Raw genomic sequence first — 23,032 nt, 5'->3', positions numbered from 1 at the left:
TATAGAAGACAAGGCTTTTTGGCTTAGAAGGTAGAGTCGACCACTGGATGAAGGAATCCGAAGAAGAACTTGGAAGAGACGCCAGCTGTAACTCCTGGACCGTTGGTTTGCCCGGTGAAGCCCTGCTGCTGTGCTGAAGCTTCGAGTTCACCTTGAATAGAGAAGCCCTGCAAGGACGACTTCTTCCGCTGAGTTGGTGGGACCAATCAACTCCAAAGTGAACTCGTCTGGACATCCTCTCAGAGCTGGCTGTACTTCCTTGCTGCTGCAGGAACCAATGTGCCAGGGAGAGGAACACCAGATTGGAGTGCATCACTTTTAAGTCGGACCTGAGCTGCTGGAAGATCCTCCAGACTCCCAGGAAGCAGGCCTGAGCCACCTCAACAGAGTGCTTGTCCCCAGATGTGAGGAAAGTCCAAAGTGATAGCAGAGAACCTCTGTGGTGCTATTTGCTAAGACTCAAGGTGCTGAAACCGCAAAGTGCCACTGAATTGAAGTTTGCCCTTTGCTTTTGCTGACCGTCCCATTGCAGTGCAGCAGTCCCCAGAAGTCCTCCCTCTTGTCCCCACGACTGAGGCCCAGGAACAACAGGATCTGCAGAGCTGCACAGGAACAGAAGCCAGCTGGAACCATTTCTTCTAACCAAAGATACTGTACAGTCTAAGAGAACTTACCTCTTGTTGTGTAGCCTTACTTGTTCTCAGGTGAGACTTGTCTTGGTTGATTCTGTAGTTGCTTACAGCTTCTTTACTTAACAAGCCTAAATCTTGTGGCCCTACATGGATTCTTCTTTACTACAAAGACTTCTAAAACATTGTGTAAGTCTTTTACTTACCTGCAAGAAGTGCTTCCGCTCACCTAGACTTTTACCCAATTGACATTGACTGGCCTGGCTCCCTGAATGACTCTTCTTCCCTCTGTTTTGTCTTCCTTCCAGGAAGGGGTTAACTAACTTGGCATTGGGGGTTTCAAAAGTACTTACCTGCTTCAGAATATTTGTGTGATCTCTTGTTTGATTCTAATATCCCTTTTCTTTGACACCCATCTCAGTATTGCTATAAATGCGCCAGCGATATATTAAATGTCCTAGCTATTGAAGTCACCTGAGGGTGTAGGAAACATCTGTGTGCCATCCCAAATGGGTACTTGCTTATTTAGAGAAACTAAGAGTGTGTATTCTGGAGTTTGTGCGTGCGTTACTATTATATTGCCCCTTCTGAAGAAGGCTTATTCAAGCTGACGGTTAAATTAATAATTGTTTAATCAAGAAACCTTGTAGTGTTTATTTGGATACTTGTCACTGTGAATCTGTTTAAAAACCCTACTGCTCACATTGACCCCTCTTGAGATAAGCCTGGCTGCTCAGCCACACTACCAACCTGTGTAGTACAGACTAATACCCAAGGTTGGGTTCCTATTGCCAGGAGGTCAGGGTTGTTGTAGTGCACCCAAAGGTTACTGCACCAAATCTTGCACAACAAGCATTCCCAGTGCCTTTATTTCCTTCACCCAAGCGCACAAGGAAGAAGATTGCGATGTCTGTCGTGACTTTACCAAGCGCACTATGAAGGATCGGCACACCAGACTGGCAGCGTGGCTCAAAGCCAAGGCCCCTACCCCGGGTGGTTCACAGGGGCATGCCTCATTCTGATCCGGCCAGTCAGAGCGGGCTTCTAAGTCCTTTAAGGGTGCTCCACTGGTGGTGGCCCAAGACAAGGCCAGGCACTGTCGGTCCGTTTCCAGCTGGGTCACCGCGCAAGCGGGGTCCCATGGTGGCCAGGGCACAGTCATCTCCATCTGCCTCAGTCTCCAGCTATCGCTCCAGTTCTTCGTCGAAGAGCAAGTCAGCTACCCCAGGGAAGCTGCTGGAGAAACCGGAGAAGGCCAGACAGCAGACCTGCCCTTAAAGTCCCATGTGATACAAGCTAAATAGTCTTCATCTATCGAGTTGGTGGCCGCTGCCCTTTCGAAGGCGAAAGGGGCTGACCCGGTCCAGGTTACCCCTACGGCGGCCAGGTGTCTCTTCCTCCCAGGTGGGAGGCTTCGGGCAAGCCAGTGGAAAAGACCCCGGAAAAGAGGATGCCGTCCCTTAGCCCGAGACCGGCCCCTCAGGACCCAAACAGGGCATGGGGGGGTAGAAGAGCTCCAGGGCACGGATATTTCTTCTTAAAAGGGTCCTGTCCATACCATCCCGGAAGACGTTGGAGATGACGAAAGGAATGTCGAGGAGATAGTCTTTGTACCCCCCACACCCTCAAAGTAGGCGACGACTTCGGCGGGGATGACATAGGCACTGGGCCCAGCGACCCTACTCCCCAGGCATCTCCCAGAAATCTGTCTCAGGATATTCTCTCGACGGCACCTCCACCGGCGATGACCCCCTTATACTGGGGCCACCAGCGCTGAAGAAAGAGGCACCCTACGCCTCTGCTCCAGCCGCCGGTGCCCACCCGACCCCCCTAGGGATACGGAGACGGCCATGACGGACACTGACAACAACGGCGGTATCTCATCGCCTCCACAGCGCTTCTCCCTCGGACGAAGTGGGCTCCTTTCACTCCCAAGGTCGCCCACGCATCAGAACTCTTCCAGCTTGGGCCAGAGGAGACGAAGGAGGAGGGCTTCCTTTGTCAACGTAGAGAGGCAAAAAGGAAGACCATTCTAGCGGTGCCCCTCCTGGACGACGTCTGGTATAAGGGTCTGGTGCTGCTGAAGAACCCTGCCTCAGCCCCGGCGAAAAGAGACCAGCTAGAGAAATACCTGGTGCCTGTGTCTCCGATCGCAGCCATCGCTGAACTCGGTGGCCGCACGGAAGAAATCATCCAATCCTTCATCCTCAGCCTCCGTTCCCCCCAGACAGTGAGGGGAAGAAGTTGGACACCGTAGGTAGAAAGGTCATCTCATCAGCAACGACGATGGTCAAGGTGGCGAACGCTTTAGCTATCCTGGCGAAGTACAACCAGGAGTTATGGTACAAGATGGCCCAGATACTGGATTTCCTCCCAGAGTACAAGCTGGTCGAGGCGATGGAGATCCTCCAGGAGGGCGAGGTGGTTCACCGTGGCTCTGGACATTGCAGACACAGGGTTCCGCCAGATGGGAAACAGGGTTTGTCGTCGTGGCTGGCTGAAGGCCACCAACTTTAGGCAAGAGTTCAAACGAGGGTCCTGGACATGCCCATTCGATGGAGACAATCTCTTCGGAAAGGCCGTTGATGAATCTCTTCAGGCCATCAAGACCGACACAGTGACAGTCCGTGCCCTGGGCATGCAACAGCACAGTCCCTCATTTAGTTCCTCAGGGGGGAAGTCGGGCAGATCTTTGAAGGGTTTTGGCAGAAGATCGTCCTCTCACCGCCAGCCCTCCCGTTCCTCAACCCAAGAGGCCTACAGGGGCCGTTCCAAGGCCTTCGGAGGTGGCCGCTGTTGTCAAGGCGGCGCGCCAGCCTCCAAGCAGGACTGAACCGGCCAAGACATCAGGCCCCCACCTCTGCACCCCGGTGGGAGGACAGCTGGCAAACTTCATCAGCGTGTGGGAAAACATCTCCACCGATTGATGGGTGCTGGATGCTCTCGTCCACGGACACACTTTTGTTGAAACTCCAAAGTGTCCGCGGATACCACCAGTGGCCCGGCAGGAACAGCACATCCCTCAGCTGCGCCTGGGAGTTCAGGCCATGTTAAAAAAAAAAAAGAGGCGATAGAGCTAGTTCCGAAGCAACTCTGGGGCTCCGGAGTTTACTCCAGATACTTCTTAGTAAGAAAGATGATCGGGGGCTGGAGGCCCATCCTCGATGCATGACGACTCAACAAGTACATCAAGTCCTATAAATTCAGGATGGTCGCGTTGCAGCATGTGCTCTGCAAACTGGAGGAGGGAGACTTCCTGTCGTCGCTAGATCTATTGGACGCATACTTCCACGTCCCCATTCACGAAGAACATTGCAAGTTCCTGCGTTTCGTCGTACAAAGGAAACACTACCAGTTCAAGTCTCTCCCCTTCGGACTGAAGTCGGCCCCCAGAGTCTTTACCAAGTGCCTGGCTCTGATAACGGCCCATCTGCGCCTGCAGAGAATAGATGTGTACCCATACCTTGATGACTGGCGCATCTGGGCCAAGTCAAGGACATCGATGTCGATCACACGGAGAGGACCGTCTGGTTTCTGATGGATCTGGGGATCTTGGTGAACTATCCAAACTCCTGCTTGAATAAATTGCAGGACACGCTGGTCCTGGGGGCCAGACTCAACACAGGATCCTGCCTGGTGGCTCCCTCGGAAGAGAGGGTTGTGGCCATTTTGGGGTAAGTGCAACGGCTGTTAGCAATGAAGATCGCACAGTGAGGATCAAGTCGCTGCTCGGCATGGTCATGTATCTACCTGAACAGGCTCTGCAGGTTGCGGATGCCACCCCTCGAAGAATTCCTGGATGCCCGTTGGATGCAGGTGTCTGGGAACCTTCAAGGACACGATTGTGCTCGACAAGGAGTTCCGTCGAGCGATAAGGTGGTGGGGCGTGCACTCCACATCGCTGAAGGTGGACTTTGAGCCCCCCATACCAGGAAACGATCACGACGGACGCTTCCCTGGAGGGCTGAGGTGCCCACACAGGACGTCTCCACGCCAGAGGCCTGTGACTGCGTGTTAGGGAGAATTCTCAGAAATGTGCTAATTCCCTCCACCTTAGAGCCCCCCAGCAACTTTGCTGGATTTTGAGGACTTGATTCTTTAACCTGGAGAGAGTGTGACCCTTTTTCCCCCCTCTCTCGTATTTTAATGTGAATTTTACCTCTGTTTCTTTTGGTTATGGAGTCTGACTCACTCCATAGGCATCATTTTTTACATTGTGTCACACAGCACCTTCAGTGCAGTGGTACAGGGAAGTCTTTCTGATTTCCCCAAGGTTTAAATAACTTCCCTGTGATTAACTACTGTTTCCCAGAGCAGTAAAGTGAAATTGACTTTACTTACCGTTGTAACTTTCTATACCCAGCACACTATCTTACAATAGTACTCGAGGGGTTACTTAGTATCCCCTGTGTCTAAATCCTCATGTAACTTTTTTGATACCCTTTCCTCACTGAATGGCTGGTGGCAGTGGTCTCGTGTAACTACCATGGTTTGCAGTTACTGCGGGCAGCGTTCGCAGCTCCGGTAAAGCAACTGCGGGAGCCATCTTTTTCAAAATGGCACAGAGCCGTCTTTGACAAAATGGTCACTGGTCTTCTTTTTTCGCCATGTCTCTGTGGAAAGGTCCTTCTAGAGATATTCTGTGCGCGCCAAACCAGGTTTGGTCTTTGTTCATTTCGCCTTTGGCGGGATTCAGGAGTGAAGCCAGCCTCTGGCTCCAGAGTGTCTGGGGTAGGCAGCAAGTGAGGGAGGTGTCTGAAAACTCCTTGTGCTTAGTCTCCTAGGAGACCCAAATGCACTCTGTGGTGAATGGCTGGCTGACTGTCCGCCAAGGACAGGCACCCTGCTTTGTTGAGTGACAGCTAGGCTGAAATGAATGGGAGAGAACTGAATAAAGGGCGAGTCTTTTGGCTTGGAAGGCAGTCGACCACTGGACGAAGGAACCGAAGAAGAGCTTGAAGAGGATGCCTGCTGCAACTTCTGGACTGTTGGTTTGCCTGGTGAAGCCCTGCTGCAGTGCAGAAATGCCAAGTTCGCATCGACCGAGAAGCCCCTGCAAGGACGACTTCTCCCTTGAGTTGGTGGAACCAATCAACTCCAAAGTAAGCCACCTGGACATCCATCGTGGAGCTGGTAGAATTTCGACAGGATGTTGCTGGAAACCGTATAGCCAGGGAGAGAAACACCAGATTGTGTGCGTTGCTTTTAAGCTGGCCTAAAGCTTTTGGAATATCCTCTGGACTCACAGGAAGCAGGACTGACCAAGCCTGAGCCCCCTCAGCAGAGTGCAGGACCCCAGAAGCAAGGATAGTCCATCTTGACAGCCGGGAACTGCGTTGTTGCTATTTGCGGTAGCCGCATGAAGCTGAAACGCTAAACAGCCACTGAAAGTGAAGTTTGCCGGTTGCAAGTCTTGACAGTCCCAGTGCATTGCAGGAATCCCCCGACGTCCTCCCTCTTGTCCCCACAACTGAGGCCCAGGAACAGCAAGATCAGCAGAGCTGCACAGGAACAGAAGCCATCAGCTGTATCTTTTTCTTCTTTACTAAGGTACTGTAAAACAAGTCTAAGCGAACTAACTGTGGAAGTGCTTGTTACTACTGAAACTCACAAGTCTAATCAGCTTGTGGCCCTACATTTGTTTCTTCTTTTTATCAAAGACTCCTACGAACTTGTGCAAAGACTTTTCCATTTACTTACCAGAAGTGCTTCATCCTATACAAGAGTTTTACCTATTGACTTTGGCTTAGCCTATTGAATTGTCGGACTCTTCTAAGATGGTCTGAAAGTATTTGCCCTGCGTAAGAATATTGGTGATCTCTTGTGTTCTAATAAACTTTTGCCTTTTACCAACTTCTAAGAGTGTTCTGAATGCCAACAGTAAAAGATTAATGTCCCCAGCACCCTTGTTTTTGAAGTCAACTGCGGGTGTAGGTTGTCTGTGTGCCATCCCAAAAGGGTCTTTTCTGATTCAGAAACTCAGTGTACAGTATTGAAGTGTATCTGTGTTACTATTCTTTTGCTCCCTTCTAAAGAAGGCTTCGTAACTGACTGATAAATCAATAATTGTTTATGCAAGAAACCTCGAGTGTAAGAGTTTATTTGAATACCTCTAACTGTGAATATTTGTAACTCCACTACAGCTCACATTCCCCTCTTGAGATGAGCCTGGCTGCTCAACATGCTACCAAAACTGTGTAGTACAAGCTTATACCAAAGGTTGAGTTGCCGATACCTGTTATAGTTGTTTGTAGTGTTCCCAGAGTTCCCAGGGGAGAAGTTCATATGGCAAATGGAAGCTTTCATCTACTGGCTGAAGACCCCATTGGAGTCTATGCCAGTGTTTCTTTAGTATCCCTGGGATTGTGGGAACAGCAGAATTTAGATGTGTATAACTCTATTCCAGATAATACCAAAGAATATTACAAGGACAGTGTACTTTTGAATGGTCAGGAATCCCCCTGCCTTTGGAGACACTGGGGCAGCATTACACTAGTGGATGAAACCTTTTTCAAAACGGAGGATGTTGCTAAGGGTCACACCAAACAGCAGAACATGCTTTGTGTTATTCTGCCGTGGGCACCGTAACGCTCACCGTATCCAATTCTTTGATGCCAGCTTACCTGAAACCAAGCACCTGCAGAGAGAGCAAGAACACTACGAAACTTACCTGGAACAGTATCCTGTCTTCAGTCCATCAATGACTTCAGTTCCACTCACCTGAAGGTACAAACTCCATCATCCGGCACCGCATGCATCCTGGAATACCATAACTTGGAAAGAGGAGAAAGAAAGACCGCATTAGCAAGCGTTTACTCATGTTTCCTCCCGAATGAAGAAAGCCACACCATTCTTACCTGGGTAGTCATCTCCTGGTCCGTATCATTGCTGGAACATTACGGCGCTCGACGAGTTACATCGCAACCTGCAAGGAGAGAAGACACAGGTTAGCCATATAAAAGGCAAAACAGCGCATTGCGCATTATTCACCGGACAGCATTGCACAAACCGCGCTTTCGCCTACCGGCCCATGCTCATCTTCAAACTGCATGACAACACCAAAATACCTTTCCATACCTAAAAGGAAAGAAGCAAGACATTATTATTCGAACTAAGAACTGCATATAAAGACTGTAAAGCAGCAAACCTACGGAGTCGCAGCAGGCCTGGATTCCCACACGGGGGCTTGCACCAGTGAAGTAACTTGGTCGCTGCTCGCCCCCCACATCTACGCGCCCCTGCCACGAGGAGCAGGACGGAGAATCCACCGTTTACAATATTAAGGTGAGGTTGAGGCCAAGGGAGGTGGGAAAACATAAAGGCAATCTGGTATTGAATCCAGGTCTCCTATACTGCAGACCCGTCTTTAACCAGAGGCCTTAACAAGGGACCGGGAGAGGGTTAGAAAGTGCGAATCATCCAACCAGGGCTGGGTGGCGTCCCCGTGGATACCAGGTGATCGTAACAAAAGGTCCCACTAAGCTTGCTGGAGTCCATATCCAGATGGTTCCAATACTACCAGCTCTCATCAAATGCAACAATATGACTGCAAATTCCGGTCAGTGTACAGCTCTTGGAGTTGTATCAAGCACCCTCAGGCCTCCCAGTAAAAAGAAGCAGTAGCAAACTAGGAAGGCCGGAGAACTCACTTTGAATGACTCTCAATGGGGAAGTTACAGAGAAACCTATAGCTCCCAGTCCACAGGAAGAACGGCCTTCTGATTCCAGGAATAAAGAGACAAAGTGGAAACCCAAGGTCTCAGGACAGAAGAAAAGTAGCACTCCTGTGCACAAAACCTGGACATCCCTGAGAGGATAGTCCCAAGTTACACCTGTGACTCCTCCTATACCAGCTGAGGCTGAATGTGAGGTTCAACCAGAGGATGGTAAATCAGGACTCGGCGCTGGAAGAAGCCCTTACCCCTGTTGGAGATCTGGATCCTAAAGACCATAATGAGTTGCAGACTTTGCTTGCAGAAGGTGGCCCCTGTAGGGCAGACTACAGCAGAAGTCAAAGTGTCCTAATCTTGAAGGACTTCACCAGCAGGCAGCTTCCCAGCTGGAAGGGTAAGAGCCAGGGAAGTGCAGGCTGTACTGGGAGGATGGCCTCCTTTACACTGAGCCTATAGAGTCGTCCCCAGGGGACTACAGAAGACTTGTAGTGCCTTGGGAGGTGAGACCACATTTTCTACAGATAGCCCATGAGATTCCTTTGGCTGGTTTAAGTTTTAAGAAAACCAAGGAAAGGATGTCTCCATTTCTACTGGCCCAAGATGGGGTCTGATATAGATAAGTACTGAAGAAGCTGTCACACTTGTCAGACTTCTGGCAAGAGTGGAACCAAGAATGTGGCACCTTTTTAGTGCCTCTCCCAATGGTGGGAGTCCCTTTTGTTGGTCCCTTAGACCCTGCCACATCTTCAGGCAACCGATTTATATTGGTTGTGGTGGACCATGCCACCAGGTATCCTGAACCCATACCTATGAGATCTGTTACTGCTCAGGCAGTGGCTAAAGCCCTCCTTGGTATTTTTACCAGGGTTGGGTTTCCTACGGCGGTTCTCTGACAAGGGGACCAATTTTATGTCCCACTACATGCAAGCCATGTGGAAAAACTGTGGAGTTGCCTACAAGTTCTCAGCCTACTATCCCCAAACCAATGGGTTGGTAGAGAGGTTTAACAGAACGATGAAGAGCATGGTGCCTTAGAAGAGCCACTTTAAAAAAGTGGGACCTTCTACTGCCATGCCTTCTCTTTGCTTATAGAGAAGTCCCCCAGGAAGGGGGTGACTTCACCCCTTTGAGCTCCTCTATGGTCATCCGGTTAGCGGTCCATTGGCCTTAATCAAGGAAGAATTGGAGAGTGCTCCCTCAAGCCATTGAGAGTCACTGACTATGTGTTAGGTCTCAGAAGGAGAATGAGACACGATGACAGAAGCTTGATAACAGGCTCGGGTGAAGCATTGCCATGACCAGAAGGCAAACATGGTTGAATTTATTCAAGACCAGCTAGTTCTAGTTATGGTTATGGTACCTACAAGGTAAAGGGCCTTACAGGACAAATGGATTGGACCCTTAAAGGTTGTGGGCAAACTTGGAGCGGTCAGTTATTTGGTGGACTTAGGCAATCCTAAGGAGGCACCCAGGGTCTTTCACACCAACCGCCTAAAGGCCTATGTCTCTAGACCAGTACTGTGAGGTTTGCTTCTAGCCTCTGCTCAGGAGGAGAGTGAACCTCTACCTGACCTTGTTAGGGAGAATCCACAAAAATTAGCTAATTCCCTTCACCTTAGAGACCCCCAGCAACTTTGCTGGATTTTGAGGGCTTGATTTATTTATTTTTTTTTAACCTGGAAATAGTGTGAGCCTTTGTATGCACTTTTTCATGTATTTTGATGTATGTTTTACTCGTGTTCTTTGATTATGGAGTTTTAAGTTAACTCCATAGGCATCTTTTCATGTGTGTTACACAGCACTCTCAGTGCAGTGACAAAGGGATGTCTTTTTAGACTTCCCAAAGGTTTAAATACCTTCTCTGGGATAAACTGTTTCCCAGAGAATGTAAGGTTAAATTGACTTTACTAGTCTTTTTTTTTTTAATTCCTAGACCCAGCACACACTATCTTCCTATAGTATGCTGGAGGGGTTACTTAGTATCCCCTGTGTCTAGATACTCATGTGGCAGTCAAATACTACAATTTCCAATCAATATGGCTGGTGGCAGTGGTTTTACAACAAACTACCTTGATTTATCCTGACCGCAAACAACGGGAGCTAAAAATCGCGGGAGCCATGTTTTTCAAGATGGTGCTTTAAGCCCCTTGGTTTAAACGGGTCCCGTCTTCTTCTTTTTTTGCCATTTCTTTTTGGAAAGGTCCTAGTGTTTGTCTCTGCGCTCCAAACCAGGTTTGGTCCCTTTGTTTCTATGCCTTTGGCAGGCGGCGGGACTGAAGACCGAATCTCTGGGGTGTGCAGGAAGTGAGGGAGGTGCCCGAAACTCCCTATGCTTAGTCTCCTAGGAGACCCAAATGCACTCTGGCGTGATTGGCTGGCTGACTGTCCGGCAAGGACAGCCACCCTGCTGAGTGAGTAGCCGCTAGGCTGGAATGAAATTGAGAAAACTGTTAAAAGGCAAGTCTCTTGGACTGGAAAGCAGAGTCGACCACTGGAACGAAAGAACCGAAGACGAGCTGGAAGAGGACGGCTGCTGCAACTCCTGGACCATTGGTTTGCCCAGTGAAGCCCTACTGCAGGTCCGAATTGCCAAGTTCACCTTGACAGAGAAGCACCTTCAAGGACGACTTCTTCCTTTGAGTTGGCGGGACCAATCAACTCTTAAGCCACCTGGTTACCATTCCCAAAGCTGGTTAGGATTAACAAGGGGGAAGGACACCAGCTTGTGTGCTTGATGAACAACTACTCGAACTGAAGTGACTCCATTTTGTCATCGTTTTCCACGATCCCATGCAGTGCAGGAGTCCCCCGACGTCCTCCCTCTTGTCCCCACGACTGAGGCTCAGGAGCAGTGAGATCTGCAGGAACTGCCAGTAACGGACGTTTTTAGCTGCATCTTTTGCTTCATAATAAGGTACTGTGCCAAAGCGATTGAGAGAACGCTTTTCTCGCGGTGAAAGTTTGTGGAACTTTCCCAACTTGCAGACCTTATCAGCTTGTGACCCAACATATGATTCTTTTTCGTGCAAACTACTTCAGAGAACTTTGGCAAAGACTTTACCGTTTACTTCAAGAACTGCTCTTTCCTATCCAAGACACTAGTCCATTGACTGTGGCCTAAGTCTATTGAACTGAATTGAGTCCTCTAGTGAACTTTAACTATTTGCACTGCCTAAGAAAGTATTTATCTATTCTGCTAACTTGTGCCTTTTTACTCCCATTGAAAGTAACTGAAATGCCATTTTGTTCCTTTTTCAGGGAGCCTAATTTGTTCAGAAACGTATTGGTTTGCTATTGAAGTGTTTGTGTATAATATTAAGTTGCCTCCTTCTAGTGAATGTTTTCTAAATGATTGTAATGAATTCATTTTACCAAGAAACTTTGAGAGTAAGTGTCTACTTGAACCACTGTGATTGTAAGACCTTTGTGTAACCTCGTGTACTGCCACATTCCCTCTTGACCTAAGTCGGTTTGCTCAGCTCGCTATCACAAAACTGTGTAGTGTACAGACTTATACCAAAGATTGGTTTTGCTTACACCTGTAGTCCTAATTGTATGTGCTGGTCCCAGAGGGTACTGCATGCAATTCTGCCTAACAGACCTCCTCGGGTGACAACGTTTAGATGGAAAGATGGGAGTTAATCTCGCTTCTGATCTGACTTTGGAACAACGGGAGGAGTGCAAAATTCTTTTAAATCAGTTGGCCCCTCTGTTCTCACTGTCACCAGGCTTGACCCCTTGGGGCCAGCATGATATACCGGTGATTCTCTCCCTGTCAAACGCATGGGTTACAGGATGTCGGACCATGGAAGAACCCACATAAAGGAAGTGCTCAACAAGATGCCTGATCTTGGGTTTATTGATCCATCTACCAGTACATGGTCTAGTCCTGTTGTACTAGTACCAAAGGCAGGATCCAAGGAGTTGAGATTCTGGGTGGACTATAGAGCTCTTGATGAAGTCACCACGACTGATGCCAATCCTTTAGGATAAATCCCGGGAGGATAGATCAGCGGCAGCGTGCGCGTCTTGGAAGCAAGACGACACGAAGCAACAACAGGTTCGATCCCCGGGTCCGCGCTTAGAAACCTCTGGGTGTTTAAGCGCGTTATAAATACGCAACTAAGAAAAACAAAAAACTGTAACAGCGCCTCGATGCCTGCGGGCTGTGTGAGCGCTTTATAAATGTAAAATAAATAAAAAAAAATAAATTTACCTAGGACAGATGAGCTGCTGGACAAACTTGGTTCAGCCAAGTTCCTCCGTACATTTGGCCTAAACTCATGATATTAGCAAATGGCTCCGACTGACCATGGCAAGGAGAAAATTGCATCGTCAACTGCAGGAGGCCTCTGCCAGTTAAAGATTATGCCCTTTGGATTAAAGAATGCACCTGCTACGTTCCAAAGGATGGTAAATCATGTTCTGAATGGGATGGAGGACCTCTGCTTGTCATACTTGGATGATATTGCAGTGTTCAGCCCTACTTAAAAATAACATATTGACCACCTAGGATATGTTCTGCCGGCTCTTGAGCAGGCCGGTCTGACCATAAAGGCGAGTAAATGTCAAATTGGTCAGAGTAAAGTGGCCTACCTTGAACATGAGGTAGGAGGAGGTGAAATAAGGCCATCGCCTAGCGAAGTACAAGCTGTACAAGACTGGGCCGCCCCCACTAATCAAACGCAAGTGAGAGCCTTTTTAGGTCTTACAGATTACCATAGGACCTTCATAGAGAACTATGCGACCACATTTAAAGGAGAAGCTATGATCTTCTCACCCAAATTCCCCAAGAAGGTCAGGTGGAATTAGGAATGCACAGAGGCATTTGAAGGACATAAGAAAGCCATTTGTCAAGCTCCAGTCTTGAGAGCTCCCGACTACAACCAATCCTTTATTGTACAAACTGATGCTCTCAATACAGGTATAGATGCAGTTCTGGGTCAGCTGGATGAGAAAGGCAGGGAACACCCAATCTGCTTCATCAGTAGGAAACTGAAGGACCCTGAAACAAGGTGGGCAACTATAGAACAGAAATGTTATTGTGTGGTCTTTGAAGAAGTTTAGACCATACTTGTATGGATCTACTTTTATAATTCAAACAGGCCACCAACCCTTGAGATGGTTAATGCAGATGAAGGGGGAACATCCTAAATTGGTAAGATGGTCGATCATCCTTCAGGGGTTTGATTTTACCATAGAACACTGGTCAGGGTGTAATCACCAAAATGTTGATGGTCTCTCCAGAAAGTATGACCGACTGGAGTAAAGAGATTCATCCAGGGGTGGATTAAATCCTCCTGTCCCTTAATGTGGGGGAGATTAAAGGATTAGAGCACCTTCAGTGTAGTGCTACAGGGAAGTCTTTCAGATTTCCCCAAAGGCTTAAATCACCTTTCTCTTGGATAACTACTGTTTCCAAGAGCAGTAAAGTGAAATTAACTTGACTTTACAATTGTATCTTTCCTATACCCAACACACACTATCCTATAATAGGGTGGTGGAGGGGTTACATACTATCCCCTTTGTCTAGCTTCTCCTGTAACAATTGTTACCCTTTCCTCGATGAATGGCTGGTAGCAATGGTTTACTTTTAACTACTGTGGTGTCTTTTTACCGCAGGCTGCGTTCTTCTTTTTTCACCATTTCTTTGTGGAAAGGTCCTTTTTTTAAAAAAATTTTATTTTATTTTTTTTGGACCCTTTATTTACACACACTTCACACGAAGCACAATTTACTTCAGGGGAATGAAACGGGAAGAGTGAGTGGCACCAATACCTGGCCGACCATGCTTCACAGGCTTGTAAGTGATGGAAAATTCACCAAGGTAATGGCCAATCATCTCAGGCTTAATTTCCACCTGGTTGAAGGTCTTGTCATTGTACACTCCCACCATACTGCCCACCATCTCAGGAAGAATGATCATGTCACGCAGATGGGTGGTCACCTCCTCTGGTTTCTCCATGGGAGGAGCCTCCTTCTTGGCTTTGTGCAGATGTTTCAAGAGGGAGTGTTGCTTGCAGCGCAATCCTCTGTTCAATCGCCTACGCTGGTGAGCACAATACAGCAGCATGATCTTCTCATGGGACATGTCCAAAAGCTGGTCAAGATCCACGCCTAGGTAGGTTAACTTCCTGAAGGTTTGCTTTTTTTTTATTCAACTTCTGCCATTTTGTCAGGGGCTCCTCAAAAAAGGCTGGAAAGGTCCTTCTTGAGATTTACTCTGCGTGCCAAACCAGGTTTGGTATCTTTGTTTGTTTTGTCTTACGTGGGATTCACAAGTGAAGCCTGCCTCTGGCTCCAGGGTGTCTGGTGGGGGCAGGAAGTGAGGCAGGTGCCCGAAACTCCCTGTGCTTAGTCTCCTAGGAGACAGGAATGCACGCCTAGTTAATTGGCCGGCTGGCTTTCCGGCAAGGACAGCCACCCTGCTTGGTGATTGACAGCCAGGCTGGAATTAATGGGAGAAACTTGCTTAAAAGGCGAGCCTTTTTGTCTTGAAAGACTGAGTCGACCACTGGACGAAGGAATGTTCTGGACCTTGGGAGAGGGTAGGAGCACTTCTCCCCTCCCTCCATAAACTATGAGACACGCGCTGCTGGAGCAGCAGGAATCATCCCCATCTGGGTCCTCCATGCCGTACTGCCTACAGCGGCAGCCTGCCCTAAAATGGCCACCTCATTCTATTGTGTACATGTCGCCTAGCAACACATTCTATTTGAATTAGAAAGCATCCGCCGGCAGGCGGAAGCCGGCCCTCTCGCTGGGAAGGCCTGCGAGAGGTAAAGCCCTGTTCGCCACAGGTAGGCAGGAGCCCTTGCCCACACATTTGAGCCGAATCATTGACTGTCTGCTGCTTGGCATCGAGTCAACATACAGGTAATGCGCAACATATCAAACCCTGCTTACACTGACTGCTAATGCCAACACGTCCTGGGTCAGCTGGAGGAGGGTGATTTCCTGTCGTCGTTGGATTTGGAGGATGCTTACTTCCATATCCCCATCCTAAAGGGACACCGAAAGTTTCTCAGATTCGTGGTCCAAGGGCGTCACTACCAGTTCAGAGCCCTTCCCTTCGGATTGAGGTCGGCACCCAGGATGTTCACCAAGTGCCTCGCACCGGTGGCAGCGTGGCTGCGCCTGGAGGGGATCCACGTCTACCCCTACCTGGACGACTGGCTCATCCGAGCAAAGACAAGGGAGCTTGCCGCGGAGCACACGGCGAGGACCGTCCAACTACTCACGGACCTGGGATTCTCCATAAACTACGCCAAGTCCCACTTGGTGCCCGCGCAAGACGCACTGTTTCTGGGAGCGAAGCTCGACACAGTGGCGCTTCTGGCCTCTCCGTCGGAGGAAAGGACGAGGGCCATCTTGGGCAAGGTGCAGCGGATGCTGGTTGCGGACGCGGCCAGGGTGAGGTCCATCAAATCCCTCCTCGGAATGATGTCGTCTTGCATTTATCTCATCCGCCTGTGCAGGCTTCGGATGCGCCCGTTACAGGAGTTCCTGGACCCCCGCTGGATCCAGACGACGGGCAGCTTCGAGGACAGGATCACACTCGACGAGAGCTTCCGACGAGCGATCCGGTGGTGGGGCACCCGCGTGCATCTGACGGCGGGCATGGACTTCCAGACCCCGGGCCACCAGAAGACAGTGACCACGGATGCCTCCCTGGAAGGGTGGGGAGCGCACACCGAAAATCTGCACGCGAGAGGCCTTTGGCTTCCGACGGAGAAGTCCCTCCATATCAACGTCCTGGAGCTCCGTGCAGTGTTTTGGGCCCTCGGGTCCTTTCTTCCGTCCCTCAAGGGCAAGGTGGCGAGGATCTTCACCGACAACACCACCACCATGTTCTACATCAGGAAGCAGGGCGGTACCAGATCCCCAGCCCTGTCCAAGGAGGCGCAGGATCTGTGGCATTGGGCCGTCGCCCAAGGGATGTTTCTGGTGCCGTTTCATCTGGCAGGAATAAAAAAGCCATCGCCGACTCGCTCAGCAGAGAGCTGCGCTCGTGCCACGAGTGGGAACTACGACAGGATCTAGTGGACCGCCTCTTCCGACGGTGGGGCACACCCCAGATCGATCTGTTCGTGACGCCGACGAACTACAAGTGCCGGAGGTTCGCCAGCAGGTTTCCCCAGCCGAGGAGCATGGGCAATGCTTTCTCGTTCCCCTGGGAGGGCCTGTTTCTATTCGCGTTCCCTCCATTGCCGTTGCTGATCCGGCTCATCAACCAGCTCAAGAGGTCACGGTGCAGGATGATCCTCGTCGCACCTGCGTGGCTGAAGCAGATATGGTTCCCGGACCTTCTGGACTTGTCAGCGTCCCCATCAATCAAGCTGCCAGTGGACGCGGATCTTCTCTCCAGGGAAGGAGGCGCCATCCTCCATCACGACCCGAAGTTGCTGAACTTGCAGGCCTGGCTCCTGCAGCGTTAGAGTTTGGAGGTTACGACATACCGGCCGACTGCAGAGAGGTTCTTGCAAAGGCCAGGGCGTCCTCAACTCTTAAATGCTATAGACACAAATGGAAGAGGTTCTCTGTCTGGTGCCACGCACAGAAGATTAACCCTCTACGGATTACGGCTCCTCAAGTACTGCCGTACCTACTGTCGCTGGCCAAGGCTGGACTGGCGCACGCTTCCATCAAGATTCATCTTGCTGCGATCTCCCGATACACCAGAACCACGGGACGGACGTCTTTGTGGTCTCGTCTGGTGAAAGAATTCATGAAGGTACTGTTCAGGTCGTTCCCGCCGGTGAAGCCTCCGGCCCCGGCGTGGGAGCTCAACGTGGTGCTGACCAAGCTCATGGGACCTCTGTTCGAGCCTCTGCACTCAGCTCCGTTGAAGTTCTTGTCGTGGAAAACAGTTTCTTGTGGCCATCACCTCCGCACGACGGGTGGGAGAGATCCAGGCTCTTTCCTGCAAGCCCCCGTACTTGACTTTTCACGACACAAGGGTAGTGCTCAGGACGCACCCCTCCTTCATGCCCAAGGTGCCGTCGGACTTCCACCTCAACAAACCCTTGGTTTTGCCTGTTTTCTTCCCGTCGCCTTCGTCGCCGGCTGAAAGGACTTTGCACTCGCTGGATGTGGCTAGAGCGCTGAAGTTCTACGTGGACCGCACGAAGGGTTTTCGGAAGACGTCACAACTTTTTGTGAACTTTGGACCTGTCAATCAGGGGAAGGCTCTCCCAAAGGCTTCCATTTCCAGATGGCTCTCCGGCTGCATCATGTACTGTCATAGGTTGGCAAACCGACCTCTGCCCGGCCGTCCGAGAGCCCATTCCACCAGAGCGATCGCAGCTACCACGGCGTTCCTATCTGGTGTGCCCCTGCTGGACATCTGCAGGGCTGCTACGTGGAGGTCAACGCACACCTTCACGAAATTCTACTGCGTCGACCGGGATTCCAGGGAGGAGTCCAGGGTCGGCCAAGAAGTGGTGCGCAACCTGTTCGCCTATGGTGAGCCTGGTGTGAAGGTAAGAGATGCTTAATGTTGAGTTGTTCTATTGCTTAATGTTGAGCCTGTTGCCACCTCCCGTGGTTGTGCATGTGTGTACTGCTATGTATTCTTTTATTCACGAGCATGTGAATCCATGCCAGACCCCATGCTGGAGAAGGAACAATTTACTTACCTGTAACTGTTGTTCTCCAGCATGGGTCTGGCATGGATTCACATGCGAACCCTCCCGCCTACCCCTCTGCGGCTCTTCACTTGGTCATACTGCCACGTCACGTGCTACCAAATCTGAAGATGGCTGCCAGAGGCGGGGCTTAGGGAGATGGCAGTCATTGGCTGTGGTCAGTATGACGCAGAGATCAGTGATTGGTTACTACTACGAAAGACAGATCAGAAACGAAACTGATACTGATTTTTCTTTACCGAGGATTCCCAGCCTGACGGGGAATATTCATGAGCATGTGAATCCATGCCAGACCCATGCTGGAGAACAACAGTTACAGGTAAGTATGTATTTGCTTATACGCTCAAAACCCTGGGGTATCACGGCGTATGTTACAAGGATGTTTACAATCTTAAATGTTACAAGGATATTTAAATTCTTACGTTTTACAGGGAAAAAAACCTTTGAAAAACATCGTAGGGTGGAGAAAAAATTATACAAGCTGAAGACATGCTACAGGGATACTTGCGAGCAGGTGGTTGCTTGGCACTAGTGCGAGTCACATTGATTTAGTATTTAATAAAGAGCCCCGTCTTGACTCGTTTTTTTTTTTTTTAACTGTGAATGAGGGTTCGTTGCAGATATTGGTGATGCCTAGTGCTCAGGGTTCGTTGCAGATATTGGTGATGCCTAGTGCTCATCTCAGGCCTTCGTTCTGTAGGAGTTGCATTTTAAGATTTTTCTTTGAGGTGCCTAGTGAAAGGATGTTACAGTAATCAATCTTTGCCATTATGAGGGCCCTTGCGAGAGTGATGCAATTTTGAGGCGTGAGAAAGTTTTGGTTAGTGCAATGAGTTTGTCAGTGTATGAGGTGGATGATGCAAGGGCATCGACGACATGCTTGGCCATGGTGAGACTGGAGTCGAGGTAGACTTCTAGTGTTTTGACTTGATGTGAAATGGGGATAGGGGTGCCATCTATAATTATAGATGTGTAATTGGGAGGTAGTTTGCGAAGGCGGGCAGTGGCACCTACTATGAGGATCTCTTTTTTCACCATTGAGGCATAAGCTGTTGGTGGCCATCCAGTTCTGGATAAGGGAATAGATTTTATTGATACTAATGGTGTCTTTTTCGATATTACCTGTGATGGGGATGAGTATCTGCGTATCATCTGAGAAGTTGGTGTAGATTACCCCCATAGCATCGAGGGCCGCAAACAGTAACTTGGTGTAGGCTTTATATAGTGTGGGGAAAGGCATGAGCCTTGTGGTACACCCAGGGGTACTGAGATGGGATCAGTTGCTTTGTTGCCAATCGCTACTCTAGATGTACGGTCTGACAAAAATGATTTCCCTATCCAAATGAAACCAGCTGCCCTTTGCAGTATATTGCCGCCGTACTATCTGTTTTATATCACTGAGAACAGGTCATCTGTCTTGTGACTTGTTCTGAGAACAGGTCACTGTATATTAGAATCAGCCCTATTGTTAATAATTAAATTAGCCTACCACCAGGGATGTTGTCAAAACCAATATTGTACTGCGAAGTTAAATTAGCCTTTTTGCACCAACTGTTGAATCTTGCCCCATTCATTAGTATTACGAATATGTTTGTAATTTGTTCTAGCCTTTCATTACAGGTGTTACCAACTCCCATCATGCCTTACTGTTAGTATTTTTGAATATGCCTGCAACCTGACCTAGCATATCACTATAGTAGTGGCCTGAATGCATAACTCATAGTGAACTCAATTTAGCCTTTTTTGCACCAAAGGGTTTCCTGCCTACTTCCAGCAACTTGAATGTAGCCGCAATTTGATCTAGCCTGTATATTGCCTCACTCTCACTTGAAGTTGTCTGTATTCTGATTTAGCACATTATTGCAGTTGTTGCCTGAATGTATAACACGAGTACTAACTAGCCTATTTGCACCAAATAGCACCCTGCCTTATGTTCAACAATTTAATCTAGCGATCACTATAGTTCTACTGTAGAGCATACTGTGATACTAATATAGCCATAGTGTAATACCGCGCTACAATTGACCTTGGGGCACTATGTACGCTACTGTGTTAAACCTAGTCCCATTAGACACCCTACTAGCACTAGGTCCATTGCCTAGTCTCACGAGACCTACCCTACCTGCACCAGACTGTAAGATTACATTTAACATGGTAATTACCTTGGGTGATATATCCACTTTATCTCCACCTAGCAATTTGGACCACTCTTGGGGCTCAGCCAATTCTAATAGAACTTGCAGTACAGCCTCCAGAAACATTAGGCTCCGCTCAAGACTGTACAACCTATTTGAACCACTTGCTAGTTCAATTACCAATACAGACCAGAAGAGAAAAAGCCCACATAGCAGACAATCTACTATTATAGAAAAGCCAGCTTCTATTACCTTACTTAATCTCTCCCACAACACACAGCCCCTTCTACAAAAAAACCTCAACAGATTAAGCCCCATATCGCATCACAGGATGTTGGAGCTACTTATCGTAACTCGCCTTCCCCACTGTCAGATAGACTTGCACCAGACCTCAAGGGGGCATTACTAAATGCCAGATCCTTAGTCGAGCATGCCACAGAGATATCCAACCTTATTCTGGCAGAAAACTACGACTTTCTTGCCATCACTGAATCTTTGCTTCATGCAGCAGCAGGTCCTGCCCTTATGTTAGCAGTTCCTGACGACTACACCATTCTGAGAGCAGACAAATGTGAGGCACGAGGAGGAGGTATAGCTCTCATTGCTAAATCTAATCTATCCATGTGACTAGCCCCCTCCCCAGACATTAAATCCTGCGAATCCCTTCCAGCCAAATTACCTATCGCTAATTTCCAAACACTTACCATTCACCTCATATATAGGCCTCCAGGACCCATCGGCTCATTTGAGGAGGATATTTCCACCATTCTCTCTGGCAAACTAAAAAACACCTTGCAAGTATTACTGTTAGGGGATCTTAATTTGGGATTTAATGACCCTAAAGACCAACAAGCAACTATCATTGCTAATATCCTCTCAGAATTTGCCCTCACCCAAAGAGTGAATTTACCCACACACAACGGGAGAACACTCGACTGGGTGACTGATTAGAACTGCAGCGCCTCGATTACTGCCATAGCGCATCAGGTATGGACAGACCACCACCTTTTATCATTCACACTAGCAACCATAAGGCTTACCACCAAAAATACTCTACCCGCTCCTCCCACGTTAACAAGGAACAAAAAGAATATTACAGCTGATAAACTTCTACCCCTTATCCTACCTACCCTCAACTCCATTACCTGATAGCACGGATCCTAATATGCTAGTGTATGAATGTAACAAAATCATGACCGTAACACTAGAGTCCATTGCCCCTCTAAAAATGAGTAGAGAATCGGAGGGAGGATGAGGCGCGCACTCTAGTTCCCAGTGTTAAATACCTGCTGCATTTCAACTTGCTGTTCTGCTCAAAGTGCTTTCATGTCTCTAACAATCTCCGGGAGGCTGTCTTTTCAGGTGTTCGATTTGTCTCAATTGGTCTCAAGTAATTCTGGTAGCTGTAGTCTGTTTTTGGTAACCAAGAACTAACTTCCCCTCCAAAAGCACACATTTTTTCCTGGCAGGGGTGGGCGGGGGGGACCAATGATAGGGCTCTCCTGGGTAGGGCATGGTGACCCCGGTGTCGCTGCCTCTGACCGCTGCCTCTAAAGCCCGGGACTTCTGAACCAATATGTAGAGAAACCAGAATCCTTTGAGACTTTAATAGAAACTAACAAGCAACAACTGAAAAGGAAAACAGCCTCCCTGATTGTTTGAGACAAGAAAACGTTTGGAGGAGAAGACAAACTGAGTTGCAGGTAAACATGACTGGCAACCAGAGTGCGCGCCTCATCCTCTTTTTTTTTTTTTTTTCCCCCTATAAAAATGAGACAAAAAGTAAGCCAAATCCAACCTCAACTCTTGGTTCAAACCACACCTGAAAACTTTGAGAATGGAAAAAGAAAAATGTGAAGTTTCATGGAGGTTATCACCCTCTGCTGAAAATAGAAATAACCTCATTAATATATCATCTCGCTACAAGAAAGAAATACTTTTGGCTAAATAAGAAACATAAAATAATAGAATCCTGCAAGCTAACTCGAGTATCAAGGAATTATTTGTCATTTTAAAAGAACTAGAAACTCTGATCCCAGTGCAAGACAATTGTGTGAAGGACAAGACTTGGTGCTCCATTATTCAGCAAGCAGTAGCCAACATAGTCACCATTAGGGATGTTACGATATTGATTTTTGGACGGTATGATAACCTTCTTTCAAAATGATGGTATACCGCGGTTATTGCGGTATAGCCTGTACGTGTGTGGATAACCATTGTCTTAAATATTGTTTAAGAAGTTGCCTTAGTTCTTCTCAGACCCTCCAGGATATTGCGCCAGTGAATGTAAAATTTTGCAGCACAACGAAGCAAGGTTTGCGGTATACAACTGCATTTTGTGCTGGATTTATTGTGGCATTTTTAACTGCCTCTGCTGCCCATGGTGGTGGTGGTGTTGGATCACTGATGAGGCTGAGATCATGGCTGGTGGTGGCACTGCCGGTTAGGCCCTGGGTTATGGTTTATGGTGGTGATGATATGAACTCTGGCACAGGGGCCGTAGCTGGGGGGTGGGTGGCTAATGTTGCTACTGAGGCACGGTAGTGGTGCTACATGTTATGCGCTGGGGGGTGATTTTGGCTGCACTCCTAGCAAGAGTGGCAGTGGTTAAAATTCTGTCTCTGTATCCCAACTAGTGCTGTTAATGGGGCCAATAAAGGGGGAATGTGTGGCAGTGTTTGGTAGGAGTGATGCTTCCTCTGTGAGCCTAATTGGTGGTGATGGTGCTTTCTCTGCAGCCAACGTTGGTGGTGTTAATAGAGGCAATTGCTACTGAGGGCATGGTTGGCAACAATGGCACTGCTTCTGAAAGCATGATGGGCGCACATGGTGCTGTCTGTTGGGCCCTGCATTGTGGTGTTCGTTGCACTGGCCCATGGTGGTAATGAGACTAGCGCTGTTGCTGACATGTAGTCCTGGGTGGTTTAGGGTGTGACACTGCCCCCTAC

The 23,032-nt window shown here is 48.6% G+C and overlaps 1 protein-coding gene and 1 pseudogene across 1 annotated transcript in view; one reads left to right on the top strand and one right to left on the bottom strand.

Moving 5' to 3' along the window:
- The window catches only part of LAMC1 (laminin subunit gamma 1), a 922,342-nt gene that overhangs the window by 825,643 nt on the left and 73,667 nt on the right, over positions 1 to 23,032 (top strand). The gene's annotated exons all lie outside the window — the stretch shown is intronic.
- On the bottom strand, positions 14,007 to 14,473 carry LOC138536857 (small ribosomal subunit protein uS19 pseudogene; annotated as a pseudogene).

Source organism: Ambystoma mexicanum, chromosome 1q (genome assembly GCF_040938575.1).
Source record: "Ambystoma mexicanum isolate Mex_15411 chromosome 1q, UKY_AmexF1_1, whole genome shotgun sequence".
NCBI classification, from domain to species: Eukaryota; Metazoa; Chordata; class Amphibia; order Caudata; family Ambystomatidae; genus Ambystoma; species Ambystoma mexicanum.
The sequence above is the reverse complement of the archived record's forward strand: the minus strand, read 5'-3'. Positions and strand labels throughout refer to the sequence as shown.